General features: G+C 43.3%; 1 long non-coding RNA gene across 1 annotated transcript in view; it reads left to right on the top strand.

The window, feature by feature from the left end:
* The window catches only part of LOC308589444, a 142,137-nt gene that overhangs the window by 38,907 nt on the left and 82,476 nt on the right, over window positions 1-20,754 (top strand). The gene's annotated exons all lie outside the window — the stretch shown is intronic.

The following is a 20,754-nucleotide window of genomic DNA, read 5'->3' as shown; positions in this document are numbered from 1 at the left end:
CAACAAGACTTCCCTCCCCGCACCCTCCCCAATTGTGCTCCAGAGGGTTGAGCGAACCCCCTGAACAGATTTTGGGGGGATGTGGGGGAGGGAAAGGGGGAGAATAAGACCACACAGGGAAAACAGCCAGCACTGGCTCCAGAATTCTTTTAGTGCTACTGTCCCTGAGAAAATCAACTTGCAGCTTGCAACAGAGTACTGAAAACAGCAGAGCAGCTTTTGATATCTTGCTTCAACATTGCTCCCAAAGTCCTATGATTGGAGAACCCTTGTAAAGTCATTCCCTGGTTGGAAGCTGTCAGTGCATGGAAACTGCAAGCACTCTCCTTTTCTCATAGGCAACTGAAAACAATTTCAGCTATCAAATACTCTGCTCTTAGAGCAAGCAGTGCTTGAGAAGTCTCAGGATTCTGCCTTATCCAGAACTTGAAGTCTACTCAGATGGAGAGCAAGGGGAGCAGGGCTCTCTCTCCAGCAGATTTCCACAGTGCCAATGACTGAAGAACAACCAAACCTTGCTATCTCTGACGTAGGTCTTCAGGTTCCCACACCAGATACCTGGCTTCCTAGTCAGCTCTCAGACTGCCCTGTCTTCTCCAGAGCCACAGAAGCAAAGGAGATGGCAAGCCAGGCCAAAGTGCCCAACTAGCTGCACGTGAGGCTATGAGTCAGGGGGAGTCCATGGAAACGCTGGTCCAGATCAGGGCCTGACGGAGAGCTAGGGAGTGAGGCTCCAGCCCCTGTGTACACGGTCAGTTTGAGCTGCTTCACTGCTGAAGCAACCACTCTCGTCCTTCCTGGCTGGGGAAAATAGGTAGTTAGAGGGGCAAATGGTTTGATGCAACTTCATATTCAAAGGCAGTCTCAGTAAGAGCTAAGCAATGGCCAGTGCACCCCACAATAGTTGCTGGGCAGTCTTATGAAAAGGCTAATAATAACAACCTTAATGAGCCTTGAAGCGAGACAGTTCTATTACCCTTTGCAAAATGCACAGCTTTCAGTCCATTTGGGGAAGCTTTGAGAAAGTACATCGCCACTATTATTTCTAACTTCAATCCTAGTCAGATACATTATATGCATGCTTCTATGGATGAAATTCAAAAGAAGTTACAAGTATTCTTGACAGTTGAGTGTCTATGAAAATCATCCTTATAACTAAAAGAGGCAAATATGGATTTATTTAATTAGAAAAAAAATCTCTGGATGTGAAGAATAATGTTTCAAAGAGATACTTAATATAAGCAGAAATGACTTTTCCTTCATGGAAAATTAAGTTTTTTCCCCCTTTCTATTAGCATTTCAATTGAAAACATTTCCACTCATTTCCTTCTTAATGGAAGTATATAAATAGCAATAGCCATTAAGTACTGCATTTTTCGAAAAGATTTTTTTTTTTACATTAAGAGCCTTAATAAAGTCTCAGAGGAGCAGCACAAACAGTGTACAAATGAAACAACTAATTTCAATCTCATTTAATATATATTGATTTTGTAAGGATTTGTTTTTATACCTGTTTTAAGCCTTTAGCGTAGTTTTCCAGGTGGTGGTCGCCTTAAATAATAATAAAAAAATCCAGAGAGGATTACAATTTCATATGCACATCTGCATTAGGAGGATTTTCCAAAAGGCTTAAAGTTTGGAACATTATGAGCAATCAGGAGACTTTGAATTCACTGAGACACCTTTGAAAATGTTGTTCCATAGAATAGGTCTCTATAGGAGAGTTCCATTCTGGGACTAAATGTTTCAAATTTCTGCTAGAAATGCTCTTCTCACAAAAGTTAATTGTGAAATCTTCTATGGCTTAGTTTGTGCTTTCCAGCCTGAGGAGCCTGTTCCCGAGCTGTTGTGAATGACTAGAACACAGAAGCTGGGGAAAATGAAATGGTAACAACAGTGTGGAAGAAAATATATATATTCTGGTAGTAACTTTGGCTCACTCCGCCTCACAATCTTATTCCGATCAGGTCCTGAAGTCACTTCCCTAATAACTTGGTTGTTCTGGGGAAGCAGAGCTACTTCATCATCAACTGGTCTGTCTTGTGTTATAGCTGTGACCACACTGATTGACATATAGGAAGCCCTTTATAAGTGGGGTAACGAATAAATGTACTTGGCCGGCTCCCAACCAGTCTCAGAGAGAACTTTTGACTAACTGAACACAAGGCTTCTTATAAGACTCCTGGGCTGATTAAGGATGCCCCCTTGTCAATGGCATGTTGTCACTTCCAGCCAAGCCTGAAAACAACCCGTTGGCCAGATCTCCAACTGCACTTCCCATGTAGTATGATCTGAACTGTGGGTGACGTGAGCTCTCTCTTTTGCTGCTGGCCTAAGCAATAGGCTAGAAGCCCTCTCCAGCATGGTCAAACTAAGATCACATATTACACATGGAGAACAAAATGATCACATTATATTTGGTGCCAGTGAAAGTAAGAAGACTGATTATGAATGAACGGCATATAGAAAGAACAGTTTCTGGCTTCTAGCAAAACATTTTGCTTCTGGACTCACGAACAATAGAGAGAGGATATTTATTTTAGATACACAGCGGGGGGGGGGGAGAGAATCCTTCTTTAAAACTTACATCTTTGACAAATAGCTGCTCAAGAAAAAAAAGGTGTGAGAAAAATGGCCATAAAAGGAGGGAAAGGGTATGCCTGAAATACTGGAAGAAGTCCCAAGATGCTGAGTGGAATTTTTATTTAATAAAACACCAATGTTAGAACAACATATTTATCAGTTCAGATGGGGGAAAATGTCTAAATGCACTACAGGGAGAAAAGGGGAAAATAATGGGAAATCAAGTTAACCACCTTTTATGTGAAAGTAAAGTATAATCAGACCATTTCTGCAATGAATTTGTGTTACTCTAAAGCCATCTGTACTATCATTCACACACACACAGAGAGAGGGAGAGAGTACAAAAGATAGAAAGCAAAACCCTGTTTTGCTTTACTTTTATTTGGTTCAGTAGTGCTGGCATCCTCCAAAGATGAACATACAGCATTGATAGATTATTTCTTCTCCTCATGTTATCCCTTTGCCAAGCTATCTTCTTGCCCTTGACCTCTCCAAGGTCTTTGGTTGGGTGACCCTTCGTACGTGTTCTGCAGGAGGCATTCAACCCAGTAGGTTACAACCAAGCACCCCATGCTTAAGTTTTGTCACTCTAGTTCTGAGAGTCCAGGAACTTTAATGAGGATGATACAGATATATCACTGTGCATATGCAAAAACACACAGACATACCTACACTGTGGTGCTGCATTGAAAAGGAAGTTTGGTAGGGATGGGCAAGCTTTGTTTCAGGGACATTACCCTGCTATTACTGAAGTTTTCAAGGAGCCCGAGGTTTTGCCCAGAACAAAGTCTGAAAAATGTTATCAACAGAGGTCAATAGTCATCCTTGTTTTTCTCTTTTTAGAAAGTAAGTAGATCTGTGCCTTTGGTATGCCTAAACCAATTTATAGATCCATTGAATTAATTGTTCAGAGTTACGCAATGTAGAACAAGTGAGTTAAACAGAGATATGGGTGTTCCTAAGTAATAATCATACACCGTATGGTCTATAAAGGTGGCAGCACAATCTCCACCCCCACTTTTTCTAAGTGGCATCTCGGATATGCAAGATACCCAGGAGCTTGCTGCAAGCTTCAATTTCTTCCCTCTAAAGAGTCATTGAGTAATTTCCCAAAGATTAAGACAAACTCAGGGCTATTGCAAGGAGGGTCTGATTTAGAATTGATTTAACACCATGTGTACGGAAACTATAGATGTGCTCCTTCATACACATCTACAGTTTCAATACATCTCCAGTCTCTTTCACAGCACAATCCTAAATGTACAGGTCTTCCACAAGTCTCATTGTATTCTATGGAGCTCCCCCCCCCCAGGTGAATGTGTATAGCAGGGGTGGGGAACCTGTAACCCTTCAGATGCTGTTGGGCTCCATTCCTACCAGCCCCAGCCAGCAAGAAGAAGAAGAAGAGTTTGGATTTGATATCCCGCCTTTCACTCCCTTTAAGGAGTCTCAAAGCGGCTAACATTCTCCTTTCCCTTCCTCCCCCACAACAAACACTCTGTGAGGTGAGTGGGGCTGAGAGACTTCAGAGAAGTGTGACTGGCCCAAGGTCACCCAGCAGCTGCAGGTGGAGGAGCGGAGACGCGAACCCGGTTCCCCAGATTACGAGACTACCGCTCTTAACCACTACACCACACTGGCTCGCAAGGCCAATGGTTAGGGATCAAGGGAGATGGAGCGCAACAACATCTGTAAAACCACAGGTGTCCCTCCCCCAGTGGCGTAGCGTGGGGGGTGCAGGGGGGCCAGCCGCACCGGGCGCAACATCTGGGGGTTAGGGTTAGGGGGCGCAAATCCACGGGTTGGGCGCAAATCCATGGGTTAGGGGGCGCAAATCCACGGGTTAGGGGGCGCAAATTACTTGCCTTGCCCCAGGTGCTGACAACCCACGCTACGCCACTGCCCTCCCCCCCAGGTGTCTAGGATTATAGCCTGAATTTCTTCTAAAAGCATGCACAGGAAGCCCTGAATTGGTTTGGAGCACTAGAATCGTGGGGGAGGGGCACATGTTCTTTCTCTCACTATCTTTATCTATATATGAAATATACGGCTCTTTACTTGATATGAAATTTATACACCGCAATTCAAAGGCCGATCTGCCAATCATCTAAAACAAGAATACGGTAGAAACATACCGCATAATATAAAGGTAATGGTTCCTTTCCCCTGTTATACTGTGATCCAGTTCACTCTTACCCATTCCCCACTGAATACAGTAGAACACACTTTTGAGCTGAAGGAATATGAATTGGACTGCATGCCACTTTTAAAGCATTTTGAAGTATGGAGTTTCATAACAAGAATGAATGAATGAATGCTCTAAATGTATTTATTGTATTTTTATTCAGTATTTTTCTCTAAAGAGGCCAGAAAAGCACACACTATTCTCTCCTCTGCCTTTCACCTTCACAATAATAAGCAGGTTTTGCCGAGAGATCAGTGGCGGCTCATAACATTTTGACTTGGCAGGGCTGCAGTTTTTAACCTTGCTGTTTTTGTCACTTGTACAGCACTTGTTTAGGAAACTGCGTCATTACACATGTACAGGGGTGCCAATGTCCCCTTCTTTCTCAAAAAGGAAAAAAAAAGTCAGTTATTCTCTGTACATCTATGGATAGGGAGAAAGCTGTTTTTCTGCTTAGAGACACGTGGGCGGGACCTTTTTGCTACAGCTGTATTTTTGGATTTGGATTGGCAGAGAGGCGCAGAGAGCTGATTGGTCAGAGAACAGGAGATTGATATAAATGTCTCTGTAATTCAAAGGAACTATAAAATGTTTGGTGTGAAAGAGTGTATGGCTTTGAGATTTGGGGGAAGATCTCCCCCCCAAAAAAAAAAATATGCTTGAGATTTTCAGTGGGAAGGCTGTGTTCCAGTGGAACAGTCTTTACTGTGAATTTCACTGGCCCAAATCCACACTGTGAGATTCAGGGCTGAGTAAGATTTGGAACAAGGTATACCTGATCCTCGTACCACTAGCAGTCACCTCGGCACTTTATGTGACAATAATAATTGCATTAATATCTAAAGCTGAGGATAGATGTATTCCTAAGAGCAATACTGGATCCATTAGACTTAGTAGAAAAACAGGATAGAAATAATTAAATGTGTCCCATCTTATGCTGATGTTGTGGGATGTTGGTTTGTAACTGCAAAGTATAGCTTGAGTAGCTTTGGTGAGATATATGGCACACATGTACAAGAAGGAAAATGATAGGTAGTTGTAACAAAATATTTCCAAAAGGCTGAGTATCATTCAGCAATCCCGTGACTGTGAACTCAGCTACATTAGTAAAAATAAAACGTTATGAATGTGTTATAACACTGTGACACCAGATGGCGATGTAGAGCTGAAATCGGAACTCTATGAAATTTTCCATAGTGAGCTTTAAAATGTTTTTTTCCAGAGCATTTTCACAGTGTTTTTATAACCGTGTAGATGCAGCCTGTGTGCGACTAAAAATTATGTACGTTCAGACGAATATTTTCCCATCTTTTATGAAGTGATTGCCCCTCTTTTTCCCCTCCCTCCTTCTGCCATGATTTATTTCCCTCATATTCTTCACCTACTCTTAAAAGAAAAAGGAATAGATAAAACTAAAAACTGCAGGTGTGCTCCCAAGCCATGTGTCCTCCATGATTAGCACACCTAAAGGACGACTGCGGAGCTTTTAAACAGCATGCCTGAAAGCCTCCTTAGGATTTACACACCCTGGCATGGGGCAGGTGGTGTCTCAGCCCAGACCACGTTATTATGCACGACTGCATGGAGAACAACCAAGAGAGAAGGTGGTTTGTAAGAAGGTGAGAGGTGTCAGGAAAATCAATAAATGCTCTATGTGACGGCCTGTAAAACCAGCATAACCTATTAAAACACTGCAAGTTAGGGCAGCCCTAGGCACCAATAACTCACGCTTGGCAGACTATGAACTTCTATGTCTCCGATTATAACCTTTGTCAGCAGCCTCAGGAATGCACAGGGAGCCATTTATACCTGGCAAAACGGACTATTTGGAGAGTGAACAGAGGTCAGCACTCTTTATGGGAAACCAGGTTGTGTTCAGGGGTATTCTGTAACCCTTTATAAGCATTTAACTGTGTCCCTTGCCACCTGCCTCCACCCATTCTTCACAACTGCTATACTTTCTAATACCTTGTATAAACATTTCCCCTTATTCTTGCATGTGCTTCATTTCCTTGTGTATGTAATATATTTAGACTTAGATACATGAACCCATAAAATCAATGCTTTGCATATCCCTTTCGATCTTCCCACTCCCTATTTTTTCATTTCAGATTTATATTTTCTCTCATTTTCTTTATCTCTTCGCCCTCAGAAGTACTGCTTTCATGCTATTCCCCTTCCTCCTTCTACTCTGACAAAAGGAGATTAGAACTGCTGTAAACATTACACAGAATGAGCAGGTACAGCAAGGAGGCTGGTGTGACAAGTCTCGGCTGTACTACTTTAGATTGTCTTATTGTTGAATGCTCTCCATGCTTTGCTTTGTTTTAGGAAGCAATCCTATACAAGCAAGACGGTGTGAGTTACGCTGCCATAACGTACACCAGATCCAAACTCTGTTCAGCAGCACTGAGCTGGCCTAAGCCTGGAAGAGTGTTGAATGGGGGGGGGGGAGTTTCTAAAATAGTGTTTCATCTACACAGCCCTTTTTGCTGGGCTGGTCACATGACTAGGTTGAACAGTCTTAGGATCAATCTTAATTTGCCCCTTCTCTCCCCCCCCCCCCGCCAACCCCAGTATGTTCCTTTATCTGGTCTTACTCTGGCTTAAAATCCCTGGGTTCAGTGATAATAATAATAATAATAAATAATAATAATAATAATTTATTATTTATACCCCGCCCATCTGGCTGGGCCTCCCCAGCCACTCTGGGCGGCTTCCATAAAAACCAAAAATACAATAAAATATCACACGTTAAAAACTTCCCTGAACAGGGCTGCCTTAAGATGTCTCCTGAATGTCAGGTAGTTGTTTATCGCTTTGACATCTGCTGGAAGGGCGTTCCACAGGGCGGGCGCCACTACCGAGAAGGCCCTCTGCCTGGTTCCCTGTAGCTTTGCTTCTCGCAATGAGGGAACCGCCAGAAGGCCCTCGGCGCTGGACCTCAGCGTCCGGGCAGAATGATGGGGGTGGAGACACTCCTTCAGGTATACTGGACCGAGGCCGTTTAGGGCTTTAAAGGTCAGCACCAACACTTTGAATTGTGCTCGGAAACGTACTGGGAGCCAATGCAGGTCTTTCAAGACCGGTGTTATATGGTCTCGGCGGCCGCTCCCAGTCACCAGTCTAGCTGCCGCTTTCTGGATTAGTTGTAGTTTCCGAGTCACCTTCAAAGGTAGCCCCACGTAGAGCGCATTGCAGTAGTCCAAGCGGGAGATAACTAGAGCATGCACCACTCTGGCGAGACAGTCTGCGGGCAGATAGGGTCTCAGCCTACGTACCAGATGGAGCTGGTAAACAGCTGCCCTGGACACAGATTTGACCTGTGCCTCCATGGACAGCTGTGAGTCCAAAATGACTCCCAGGCTGCGCACCAGGGGCACAGTTACCCCATTCAGGACCAGGGAATCCTCCACACCTGCCCGCCTCCTGTCCCCCAAAAACAGTACTTCTGTCTTGTCAGGATTCAACCTCAATCTGTTAGCCGCCATCCATCCTCCAACCGCCTCCAGACACTCACACAGGACCTTCACCGCCTTCACTGGTTCTGATTTAAAAGAGAGGTAGAGCTGGGTATCATCTGCATACTGATGAACACCCAGCCCAAACCTCCTGATGATCTCTCCCAGCGGCCGCATGTAAATGTTGAAAAGCATGGGGGAGAGGACAGAACCCTGAGGCACCCCACAAGTGAGAGCCCAGGGGTCTGAACACTCATCCCCCACCACCACTTTCTGAACATGGCCCAGGAGGAAGGAGCGGAACCACTGTATAACAGTGCCCTCAGCTCCCAGCCCCTCAAGACAGTCCAGAAGGATGCTATGGTCGATGGTATCAAACGCCACTGAGAGATCCAGCAGAACTAGGAAACAGCTCTCACCTTTGTCCCTAGCCCGCCGGAGATCATCAACCAGTGCGACCAAGGCAGTTTCAGTCCCATGATGAGGCCTGAATCCCGACTGGAAGGGATCCAAATGGTCCGCTTCTTCCAGGCATGCCTGGAGTTGTTCGGCAACCGCTCGCTCAATCACCTTGCCCAGGAATGGAAGATTTGAGACTGGGCGATAGTTGGCCATCGTGGCCGCATCTAAAGATGGTTTTTTAAGAAGCGGTTTAATAACCGCCTCTTTCAGCGGGTCTGGGAAGGCTCCCTCACGGAGGGAAGCATTCACCACCCCACGAAGCCCATTGCCCAGTCCTTCCCAGCTAGCTTTTATAAGCCAGGATGGGCAAGGATCCAGGAGACAGGTGGTTGGTTTCACTCGTCCAAGCAGCCTGTCCACATCCTCGGAGGTAACAGATTTAGAAATGAGACAGGTGGTTGGTTTCACTTTTAGAAATGAGACAGGTGGTTGGTTTCACTCGTCCAAGCAGCCTGTCCACATCCTCGGAGGTAACAGTGAGCCAAGAAAGGGGAGATACATGGGCATATCTCCATCAGACGGTGACATAGGCCAGTTTCACGAGGAGCCTGCTAGATCATCCAGGCATCCACAATATCCCAACCTGCTCATCCCAGAAGATCCTGCTATAGAATTGCTCTCTTAAACACTCTCTGTGTGACAAACTAGCACACAAGATTAGTCGGTCCCAGCTCCTGCCAACCTAGCAGTTCGAAAGCACGCCAAAAAGTGCAAGTAGATAAATAGGTACCACTCCGGCGGGAAGGTAAACGGCGTTTCCTTGCGCTGCTCTTGTTTCGCCAGAAGCGGCTTAGTCATGCTAGCCACATGACCCAGAAAACTGTCTGTGGACAAACATCGGCTCCCTCGGCCAGTAAAGCGGGATGAGCGCCGCAACCCCAGAGTTGTTCGCAACTGGACTTAAATGTCAGGGGTCCTTTACCTTTACCTTTTTAGGTGGCTTAACATAGCCATCTCCCCAATGTGATATGCTAAGGTCTGTTGAAAATTCTATTGGAAATGGAAATGGGTCCAGAAATTGCCCCAGTCCCTGTCAGGAACAGAAACATGGATGTGAGGAGAATTCACTATTGTTAGTCTTTTTTAGTCCACAAATGTTGTATTAATAATTGTGTTATTTTCTGCTTTGTTTTTGATGTTTTCCTTCCATGGAAATACATTACACAATTCATTACATAATTAATTCAGCCATGGCGGATAGTAAGACAAATAACCTAGCTTTTAGTGGAAACCAAACTGTAGCAGAACAGAGACATAAAGGGGAAAGTGGCAACATCACCCTCCATTCTTGTGATAACAATTATTTTCTGCAATGTGACACTACAATAGTGTAGTCCTGCACCCCAAACTCCGAGTGGTGTGAGATTCCCGGAGTTCCAAGCTCTTACCCAGGGTTCGTGTTTCCTTTTAGAAATGAGGCACAGCAGACACTGTGGTGTCTTCATAATATATGGTTTATTTCCACATATATACAACCTGAGTCTATCATGGAGGGTCTTGTTACTCGCACAGCCACAGCCTTGGATTCAAACAGAAATCAGCTATGACTCTCTCTAAGACTTTACCTGTACTCTATAAAGGATCGGGAGAAGACCCCAAATATCTCTCTACTTTTCATTTAGGTCACAGGACTATGGGACTTACATCTGAGTAGACACATATAGAATTGCGTCCTTGGAATGCAATTAAAATGGATTCAGTATATATAAACAAATGCATTTTCTCATTTGGAACCTTCTGCATTTTGTTCCTTTTAATCTTTTCTGCTTGTTAATTTCTTTCTTTCTTTAATGTTCTTCATGATAGCATTAGGGATCCTTTTACAAGGAAATACATTTGACCCAGGTTAAGTAATAATGGAGCTCAGTGTTCTTCATAACTTTTTAATATCAGTTATTCTGTAATCAATTTAATTTTAATGACTGAAGTTACAGTTACATAAACTTAAGGCAATAATATGATTAGCTGAAATTTTAAGTAAATTACCCAGACATTTGCAACCGCAAGACAGCTGTGAAATAAGTTGATTTAACTAATTCAGATGATTTAGCTCATCAGCCATTTGAATATTTGCAGGGAAGTAAAATCTGTTTATAAAAACAGTATGAAGCTTCGCCCCACCCTTCTTCAAGATGTTGGAATGAGAAGAGAAATCCTTCTGCTCCTATCCATTCTCTAGGGCGGCCAGATGCATCTGTCCCTAATAGTTGTACACTAGATGGAAATTTGGCAGGTGCAGCTCTCATGCAAGCTACACCTGGTCAAGTTCCATCTCCTGCACAACTATTAAAGGGGCAGGAGCCCTGTTGTCTTTTTCATCTGGGCACCCCTAAATTGTGATGGTCTCTTACAAACCATTTGCTCTAACATCAGCTGCTTTTGCCTGCTCAGGTAAGATCAGTTGTTGCTAGAGCAAATTGATCCAAGTCTCTTTTTAAACAAACAAACAAATTAGAGAACACCTGAAGAGGCTAGGCTGGTGTAAAAGGGCACCTGATACTCTTACCTGCCCCTCTGTTTCCAAGTGAGCATGGGGCAGTAAGCCAAGTAATTCTACATTGCCTATAATTCAGAATGCTGATGGCCAGGAGCTCATTCACCTCTTTTAAATTTTGCAGGACTTAATCCATGCAATGGAATATTTGAACTGAGAAAGGTCCTCATTAAATCTGGCAATTATTTTCTGCTTCATCAGTCAATTAGTTGCCCGTTTTTATTTTATTTTTTGAAATCTGTTAACTGGGCAGGGCATGCAGAGATTTCTGGGTCCAGGAATAGAGCTCAAAGTGAGTTCACAGGTAGAGTCCATAGATTTCAGTGGTCCTGGGGGACAAAAGGTGTCATCCAATGGCATCAGCACACTTGTACGTTTCCTGAACCCATGGGATGCTACATGGCGTCAGAAGTAGACCTGCAGCTTCAGTGAGCCAAAAATATTTCTAGCAAAGTATTTGCTGGAAGCTGCAAAATGAATGTCTTCAAGCCTTCTGAGATGAGGGTGACAGGAGATTTGGGAGAGGGCTGGAGGGAGTGGGAGCAAAAGCTTCTTCTGTACTTCACTGTATCCAGAACAAACAACAATCTTCTGTATCCAGAAGATTAAAGGTAAAGGTACCCCTCACCATTAGGTCCAGTCGTGGACGACTCTGGTGCTCATCTTGCTCTATAGGCCGAGGGAGCCGGCGTTTGTCCGCAAACAGCTTCCGGGTCATGTGGCCAGCATGACTAAGCCGCTTCTGGCGAACCAGAGCAGCGCATGGAAACACCGTTTACCTTCCCACCGGAGCGGTACCTATTTATCTACTTGCACTTGACATGCTTTCGAACTGCTAGGTGGGCAGGAGCAGGGACCGAGCAACGGGAGCTCACCCCGTCACAGGGATTCGAACCACCGACCTTCTGATCGGGAAGCCCTAGGCTCTGTGGTTTAGGCCACAGCACCACCTGCATCCCTTATCCAGAAGATTAGAAGGTTGCAATTATTTTGCACTACATTGGTGAGAAGGCACTAGATACCCACAACAGCATGCAAAATGTGTGTGCAGTTCCAACCAAAAACCAAACAAACAAAAAACCCTTGCCAGAAGCCTTAAAAGATTTCAGACAGTATTGTGAGCCTAAGAAACACCCAGTGTTTAAATGCTGTCAGTTTTAGCAAGTCAGAATAGCAGACAGGAATTGTTACCTGGGCAAGAGTAAGGATCCAGCTAGCTCCCAGTTATCTAAAGAGGAAGCTACATCCAGTGAGGGGATGTCACACACGCCACAACAAACATATGGTGTCATAAAATGGAGACAGTCAGTTTGTTTCAATACAAATGCATACAAGAATAATGAAGTGAAAAAACGTACAAGCATAATTATCACTTTTTTTAAAAAAGAACACACACATAGCAACTCCACCCGACGATCTCAGATGTATTTTCTGTTGACTTTTAACTTATGTGTAATGTTGTCTTTCTATAATTTAACTTAGTAATAGTTGTGAATAACCCTATTTTACACTTGTTTAGTGTGTCAGGAACATTATTAACTTGCTGACAAAGGAACATTGCACACAGTTCCTTCTAATTATTTAATCTATTCCCAAGTCATGAAACAAGAAATCTCACCTATTCTTTACATAATTGGAATGCTGAAATATTGTAGGAATCGTTTTGGGAGGTCAGATACGTACACATAGCTGAAGCTTTTGATTCCTCGCAGAAGAAATGCATGTTGCAAAAGGAAAGAGTAGTCAGTCATTCAGGTAACTTCTCCCTTAGTCTCCTTCTCCTGCTTTGCAGCTTGTTTTAAAATATGTGGCAGTCAGTTTGTGAGGAGATTCAGATCAGCCATGTTGTTTGGTCCACCATGGCCTAACATGGTTAGTGGTCAGGGGTGAGCAGCTGGCTTATGACGCCCCGTCCTCTTTTTGTTGAAGAGGACTTTCTATTTTGAACTTTTTGCTCCTCTGGTTTCGGCATCAGTTTAAAAGGTGACAAATGGAGGGGTGCACTTAGGACTCATCTAAGAGCCAGTGTGGTGTAGTGGTTAAGAGCGGTGGACTCGTAATCTGGGGAACCGGGTTCGCTTCCCTGCTCCTCCACATGCAGCTGCTGGGTGACCTTGGGGTAGTCACACTTCTCTGAAGTCTCTCAGCCCCACTCACCTCACAGAGTGTTTGTTGTGCGGGAGGAAGGGAAAGGAGAATGTTAGCCGCTTTGAGACTCCTTAAAGGGAGTGAAAGGTGGGGTATCAAGTCCAAACTCCTCCTCCTCTTCTTCTTCTTAATCTACCCTTGTGCTTTTAAACTCTAAAAAATGAGTTTTAAAAAGGGTTATGATAATCAGCCATGTGACATTCTTTTAAAACATTCTTAATGTGTTATTAAAAAGTGACACCAGACCAGATGGCGCTGCAGAGCTCTCTCCCTGTCAAAAAAGTGGGTAGGCATTGTAGGAAAGGAAGCAAAAGAGAAACCAAATGCCTTTACGTTTTAGAATGATATCAAAAACATCGTTCTAAGGATGTTTAAAGAGTGAGTATAGATCCAGCCTGAGTTGACCTAGTCAGACTAGCCATCTAGCTCATGCCCAACTGGAGCACATCATCCTTCAGCTGGTGAAAAAAATCATGTTAAGCCCAGTGATGAGCACCCAAACTCCTTCTCCATCCCTTCATTCACCAGCCAAAAGTAAACAAGAAACCAGGAAGAGTAATTCTAGCAGCACTTCTCTTCTTTGACGTTTTAAGGGTGGTTTGCCCAGGATATCACACTTTGTAAGTTTTTAGAAGAGCAGATTCCCTGCACATTCCAGGCAAATCTGATTATTAATAAAAATGACCCTAGTTTACTCCAGCTACTCTTTGATCTATTTTCAACCTCCATTCGCAAAGCAAGAGCCAACAAGCATTTTGGATTATGCTTACTGACTATGTGGCGATCGCACCATGCTTACATACAGTACCTTCCAACATGCTTCCTAGATTTCCAGCACTTCAAAGATGAAAGTTATCCTCTGCCAGGTAACTATAGCCTATTTGACAAGCATCATTTGGCAGGTTAAATTCAGCCTCACTAGCTGTTGTTTTTGTTGTTGTTTAGTCATTTAGTTGTGTCCAAATCTTTGTGACCCCATGGACCAGAGCACGCCAGGCACTCCTGTCTTCCACTGCCTCCCGCAGTTTGGTCAAACTCATGCTGGTAGCTTCGAGAACACTGTCCAACCATCTCGTCCTCTGTCATCCCCTTCCCCTTGTGCCCTCCATCTTTCCCAACATCAGGGTCTTTTCCAGGGAGTCTTCTCTTCTCATGAGGGGGCCAAAGTATTGGAGCCTCAGCTTCAGGATCTGTCCTTCCAGTGAGCGCTCAGGGCTGATTTCCTTCAGAATGGATAGGTTTGATTTTCTTGCAGTCCATGGGACTCTCAAGAGTCTCCTCCAGCACCATAATTCAAAAGCATCAATTCTTCAGTGATCAGCCTTCTTTATGGTCCAGCTCTCACTTCCATACATCACTACTGGGAAAATCATAGCTTTAACTATACGGACCTTTGTCGGCAAGATGTCTCTGTTTTTTAAGATGCTGTCTAGGTTTGTCATTGCTTGTCTTCCAAAAAGCAGGCATCTTTTAATTTCGTGGCTGCTGTCACCATCTGCAGTGATCATGGAGCCTCCATTTCTTCCCCTTCTATTTGCCAGGAGGTGATGGGACCAGTGGCCATGATATTTGTTTTTTGATGTTGAGCTTCAGACCAGGATATGAAAGAATAGAATGTACGCTATATGGTGCATTAGTTGTGTGCATATGAATTTACATGCATGCACCTCCTCATATTCAGAAACTGAATTTCTGAAGAGCAAGGATCAGGGGCCTTAAAACCGGAAGAATGGCAACTTTTTTTAAGCAGTTGGCTTTTCAAAAGAAAGGAGTCATGGCTCAGAGGTAAAACATCCGCTTTTCATGTGAAGGTGACAAGCACAATCTTTGGCATCTCCTGTTAAAAGGATCAGTTGATGCAAAAGGCCTTCTTGCCTGAAGCACTGGATATCTGCTGCCAGTCAAAACAGACAAATAATCTATCCTGGTAATGTTGTTTCCTATTGCAGTAAAATCAAAATAGGATATATATATATGGTGGTGCTTTTTCAGGGATGAGTATCAAAAACAGTAGGAATGAGGGAGAATTTGGTTTGGCTCACATTTTAATATGGATCTACCTAATTCACACTTCCTGTGAACCAAAACAAAATGCTTATATTTGGGGAAGGCTTGAGTGCATGAAATAAGGCCATCTGTGCACATTTTACTCATAGTGCTGTACCCTAATAATAGTAAGAATTACATACAAAAATACATTATAATAGGAGGAATTGCCTTTTAAAATGTGTACATTGTGAGAGACGTGCACTAATAAAAACAACAAACTGATACAGAAATATGAACCAAAGATCTGCGGGGGGGGGGGGGATGAGAAACTGAAAATGACAGGCTCATCTGTCCTCCCAGAAAACCAGGCCTGTCCTTGGTAAATAGGGACAACCTGAATCTGTAGGTGGCCTCCAACTAAATAATATAGCATTGATTTTAAAGTGTCTTCTCTGTGCCATTAACTATGACATTACACTATAATTTTGGTAGGAACTGACAACAGCCATATAGTAGATGCACCACGACAAACATTAAAGAATGAACACAGTGTTTTTGATTACAGTTACAGATAGGTAGCCGTGTTGGTCTGCCATAGTCAAAATAAAAAAAAATTCCTTCCAGTAGCACCTTAAAGACCAACTAAGTTAGTTCTTGGTATGAGCTTTCGTGTGCATGCACACTTCTTCAGATACACAGTGTTTTTGATGAAAGTGCTTATTAAAAGGTGAATTTAACCTATTACCATATCATCACTACCATTGTGATTTTGTGTTGAATTAAGACAACTCAGATAGCCCTCTCAAATGTGGCAAATTTAAACATAAACACAAATGAAAGCATGCAAATTTTGCTTAACTGTAAGATATGCAAAGTTCTCAGTGCCTCAAATATGCTTGCTGAACAGTGTGCTGCACATAGTCCTTGGCTCAATGTGCATTGATCTTTAACAGGCAGAGCTTAGGGACAGAAATATATATATATGTCCCAGAGCTGTTCTGATTGCGTTGTTTCTGTTTCTCTTGACAGCTGCATACCCTCCAACTTTTCTCCAATGAAAATAGGAATGTCCCATTCCATAATGATAATTTTGCTATTTATACCCCACACATCTTACTGGGTTGCCCCAGTCACTCTGAGCAGCTACCAACACATATAAAAGCATAATAAAACATTAAACATAAAAACCCCTTCACTATACAGGATTGCCTTCTGATGACTCGGGGATCAGATAACTCCATACCCTCCACCATTTCTCTGATAAAAATAGGGACGTCCTAAGATAAAGCAGGACATCCCAGGATCAAATCAGAAACCAGGATGGCTTCTCTAAATCAGGAACGTCGCTGGAAAATTGGGACACTTGGAGGGTCTGCAGTTGTTAAAATGGAGGTAACTCATACTAGGAACAAACCATTCCACTATCAAAGCTCCAATGGCGAGGTAGAAATTTGGGGATGCAGATGAAGAAAAAGATTATATGCTAGATCAGTGTTGCCAACTCTTTGGGATTCATGGGCACAAGTGAAAATGGAAGAGAATGTCATGGGCAGCACCTATTCTGGTGGCATACCCAGAGTCTTCCGGAGTACCATTGCACCCAGGGGCACCACAGTGATGACCCCAAGGCTAGGTCCCCGAGACCCAGACTGAGCCAGCCCCACAAATTCCCAAGTTCTAGCTCTTTGTTCCCCATTTTTCCCAATTTGTCAGAGTTCATAAGTTCAGTCTATGCTACAATCTGAGTGCAGTTCCATTTTTAATTATAATTATTTTTAATTAAAAATGTACAGTGACTTTGAATGTTCTGTAATGGTGTATATATGTAGAAATTAACAACAGATTAGTTATTAATGTACTAGCTACATGTCCAGTGCCTCCGTTTTGATTTGTGTCAGAAATAAATAGAGAATGGCCTGATGCTGACTCAACACCTGCAATTTTTTTGTTCTGACTAATATGCTGTATATTTATTACATACATTTCCATCTGACCTTTCCCGTAACTTGAGGCAATCTGCAAACAAGATTCAACCAAGTATACTTCAAGATAAACACATGCTTACCTTTTCCACTGAAAGCAGTGGGGCTTAACTTTATCTGGCAGGTGCCCTGATACACAGGTAAAAGCCCAAAAAGCCATTCTCCAAAAGCATTCTATCAAATCCAAAAATACAAAACAGGTATCTCATATTGGCAGTAATAAAACCAACAAACCAGCAGATGGAAACAGTCAGCAGTGCAGCCCTCTGACACATCTTGGTCTTGTTTTAATACAGTGGTACCTCAGGTTAAGAACTTAATTCGTTCTGGAGGTCTGTTCTTAACCTGAAGCACCACTTTAGCTAATGGGGCCTCATGCTGCCGTCACACGATTTCTGTTCTCATCCTGAGGTAAAGTTCTTAACCTGAGGTACTACCTCCGGGTTAGCGGAGTCTGTAACCCGAGGTATTTGTAACCCGAGGTGTTTGTAACCCGAGGTACCACTGTAGATGCATTTTCTACTCAAGAGGAAACCCTGTGTGCACATCAGAGTTGGACAGGAGCATAGCTGTCAACTTTCAGATTTGAAAATAAGGGATCAGCAGCCTCGAAAATAAGAGATCAGCAGCCTCACCTGTCCCGGGGACAGTCTATGGGATATCTAACAATCTGGGATAGCAGCGGGAAGCAGTGGGAAACGGCGCTGGAATAAGGGAATTTCCCGCAAAAAAAGGGGAAGGTTGACAGCTATGCTTGGGAGGCCAAGGTTCAAACCTCTACTCAGCCATAAAGCTCACTGAATGGCATTGGAACAATGACTATCTCAAGGGCTGGTTAGGTGTACGAGGCCTTGGGAGAGAGTATGGGATAAAAATATAATTAATAATAATCACAAGTGGCAATGCACCTTCATCTGAATGAATGTTTGTGACTTCAGAAATTCTGCTGCTGTATAACTGGGAGGGCAATATATTTTTAATGAGGAAATACGGAAACATATATATTTAAAAATGGCACACTATTTGCATGGTATTGTCCCATTCTTTTCGAGACAGAAAGAATCACAAACTGCTCCCAGTCTACACACTGGTGTAGGCTCCTGGATAATTAGAGGCATTCATTTGCTGAACTTGTTGCATCTAATTTTGACTGTTCAAAATAAGGATATATTTGATAATTGCATTCTTAGAAGTAGTTTAATACAAGCAAAAGTGAATTCATATAAATCAAAGGTAAATCCAGGATACATTAACAAGTAGCTGAAGTGCTTCCTCTTAGTGTCCTGCAGTAGCTTTGGGCAGTTGGTATAGCCTAATTGGGAAATAACTCTTAATTTTAGGGTAAATGTGTTGTTTAGTGTGCGGCCCCCGGTGAGCTTCTTCTGCCAAAACAGATCTCCAGCCATAAAAGATAAATGAATCACAGGCACATGCTAATTAATTTGTCATATATTTGTGCTAACATTCTTCTGCATAAAGCAATAAGTCTTCAAGAGTCAAACTAGAAAAAAGAGACAAGGTCTTCATTGTTTTGTTTCTTCTAATTCAAGCCTCTTGTCGGGTTGCAGTTATCCGTGGCCTTACACCAGCCATGGCTGATCTAGATAAAGGAGACACTGAGCAACAGCTGCGTTTTGGCCATTTCTGCCAGTCTTGCTAATCCCTACTCAAACACAATGGATAATCCCACAGTCCTCACACTCTGAAGATGGCTTAAGTAGTAGATAGGTAGCCGTGTTGGTCTGCCATAGTCAAAATAAAAAAAATCCTTCCAGTAGCACCTTAAAGACCAACTAAGTTAGTTCTTGGTACAGGGGCGCCGACTTATAAAAAATATTGGGGGGGCCCATACCGGGGTCCTGCCGCTGGTTCGCTCGGGTAGCCGGGAGAACGCAGTTCGAGGTGGCGGTGTTGGGGAGAGACCCTCGCTCAGGGCGCCACTAGACTTGGCGGCCGGCGGCCTATCTGGGGGGTTTTGGAGCGTATTTCGGCGGAGCGATTGGGGAGGAGGGGGCTTGTTGCCGGATTCTTCAGCTGAGCCGGAGATCCGCTGCTGGGGGTCCCTGGGCCGAGTTGTGAGCACGGCCTGCTGAAGGGAGATCCAGCCGATTGCGCGACGGGGACAGCCGGGGCTCTCCGGCTAGGGCGCGCGGCTGGCTGGCTGGCGAGGGAGCAGGTGGGGAGGAGGCGGGGGTCCTCACTCTCTTAGGAAACGCACCCGCGCGCCCGATTGCCACGAAGTCCGAAGGGTGCGTGTGTGGAATTAAAAAGCAAAAACGAGATACGGGCAGGGCAGGCAAAGAGTTTTCTGCAAGAGGATGGAGGGCAGGTTGAAGAGAAAATCACTCAGGATGAGACAGTCAAATCAGCCATGATAAAATGGGCTCAGGATATTGGGTATAACATCATGTTTGAGGACTGGGAAAGGTTATGGACCACCGGAATGAAATTCACGGCATGTAATGCCTTGAAGGAAAATATTATGAAAATGATTTATAGGTGGTACATGACCCCAGTCAAGCTTGCAAAAATATATCACCTGTCTGATAATAAATGTTGGAAATGTAAGGAGGCTGAAGGGACATTCTTTCACCTCTGGTGGACTTGTCCAAAAGTGAAGGCCTTCTGGGAAATGATCTATAATGAGTTAAAAAAGGTATTTAAGTATACCTTTCCCAAGAAACCAGAGGCCTTCCTCTTGGGCATTGTTGGCCAGAAAGTGTTAAAGAAGGATAGAACTTTCTTTATGTATGCAACTACAGCAGCAAGAATACTTATCGCAAAATATTGGAAGACACAAGATTTGCCCACACTGGAAGAGTGGCAGACGCAATTGATGGACTACATGGAACTGGCTGAAATGACTGGCAGAATCCGAGATTTGGGAGAAGAAACAACGGAAGAGGACTGGAAAAAATTTAAGGACTATTTACAAAAACAATATAAGTTGTATGAATGTTAAAAATTTACACGATTCGGAAACTATAGCTTCAGCAATTAGATTTGGGAAACAGGAAATTATATTTTAAGTAAGAAAAGGTCAAAATCTAAGGTATACTATGTTTAATTTAAGATATAAGTAACTGATGAAAAGTATGTTAAATTTAGAGGTATAGTATTTGAAAAGTACAAAATAAGGTACGAAACAAGGTAATAATTTGCTGATATCTTTATTATAAAGAATGCAGGGTAAGGGAGATGCGAGGAAGTCCAGTTAGTTATATAAAAAATGTGTTGAATGGTTGGTTTTCTTTTCTTCTTTTTCTTTTTTTCTTTTTCTTGTTCTTTTACTTTTTTCTTCAGTGTATGTTTCTAACTTTGTATTTGAAAACTTAATAAAATATTTATAAAAAAAAAAGAAGAGAAAATCCTTTCGCTTTTCTGGGGCACAGGGAAGTCTCAGAGCCGGAGGTTGGGGAAGGGACCCCCTTTGCTCTGCCCTCTTCTCCC

This window comes from Podarcis bocagei (assembly GCF_964188305.1).
Source record: "Podarcis bocagei genome assembly, chromosome: 6".
Classification (NCBI taxonomy): Eukaryota; Metazoa; Chordata; class Lepidosauria; order Squamata; family Lacertidae; genus Podarcis; species Podarcis bocagei.
This window is presented reverse-complemented; position numbering and strand designations above follow the sequence as displayed.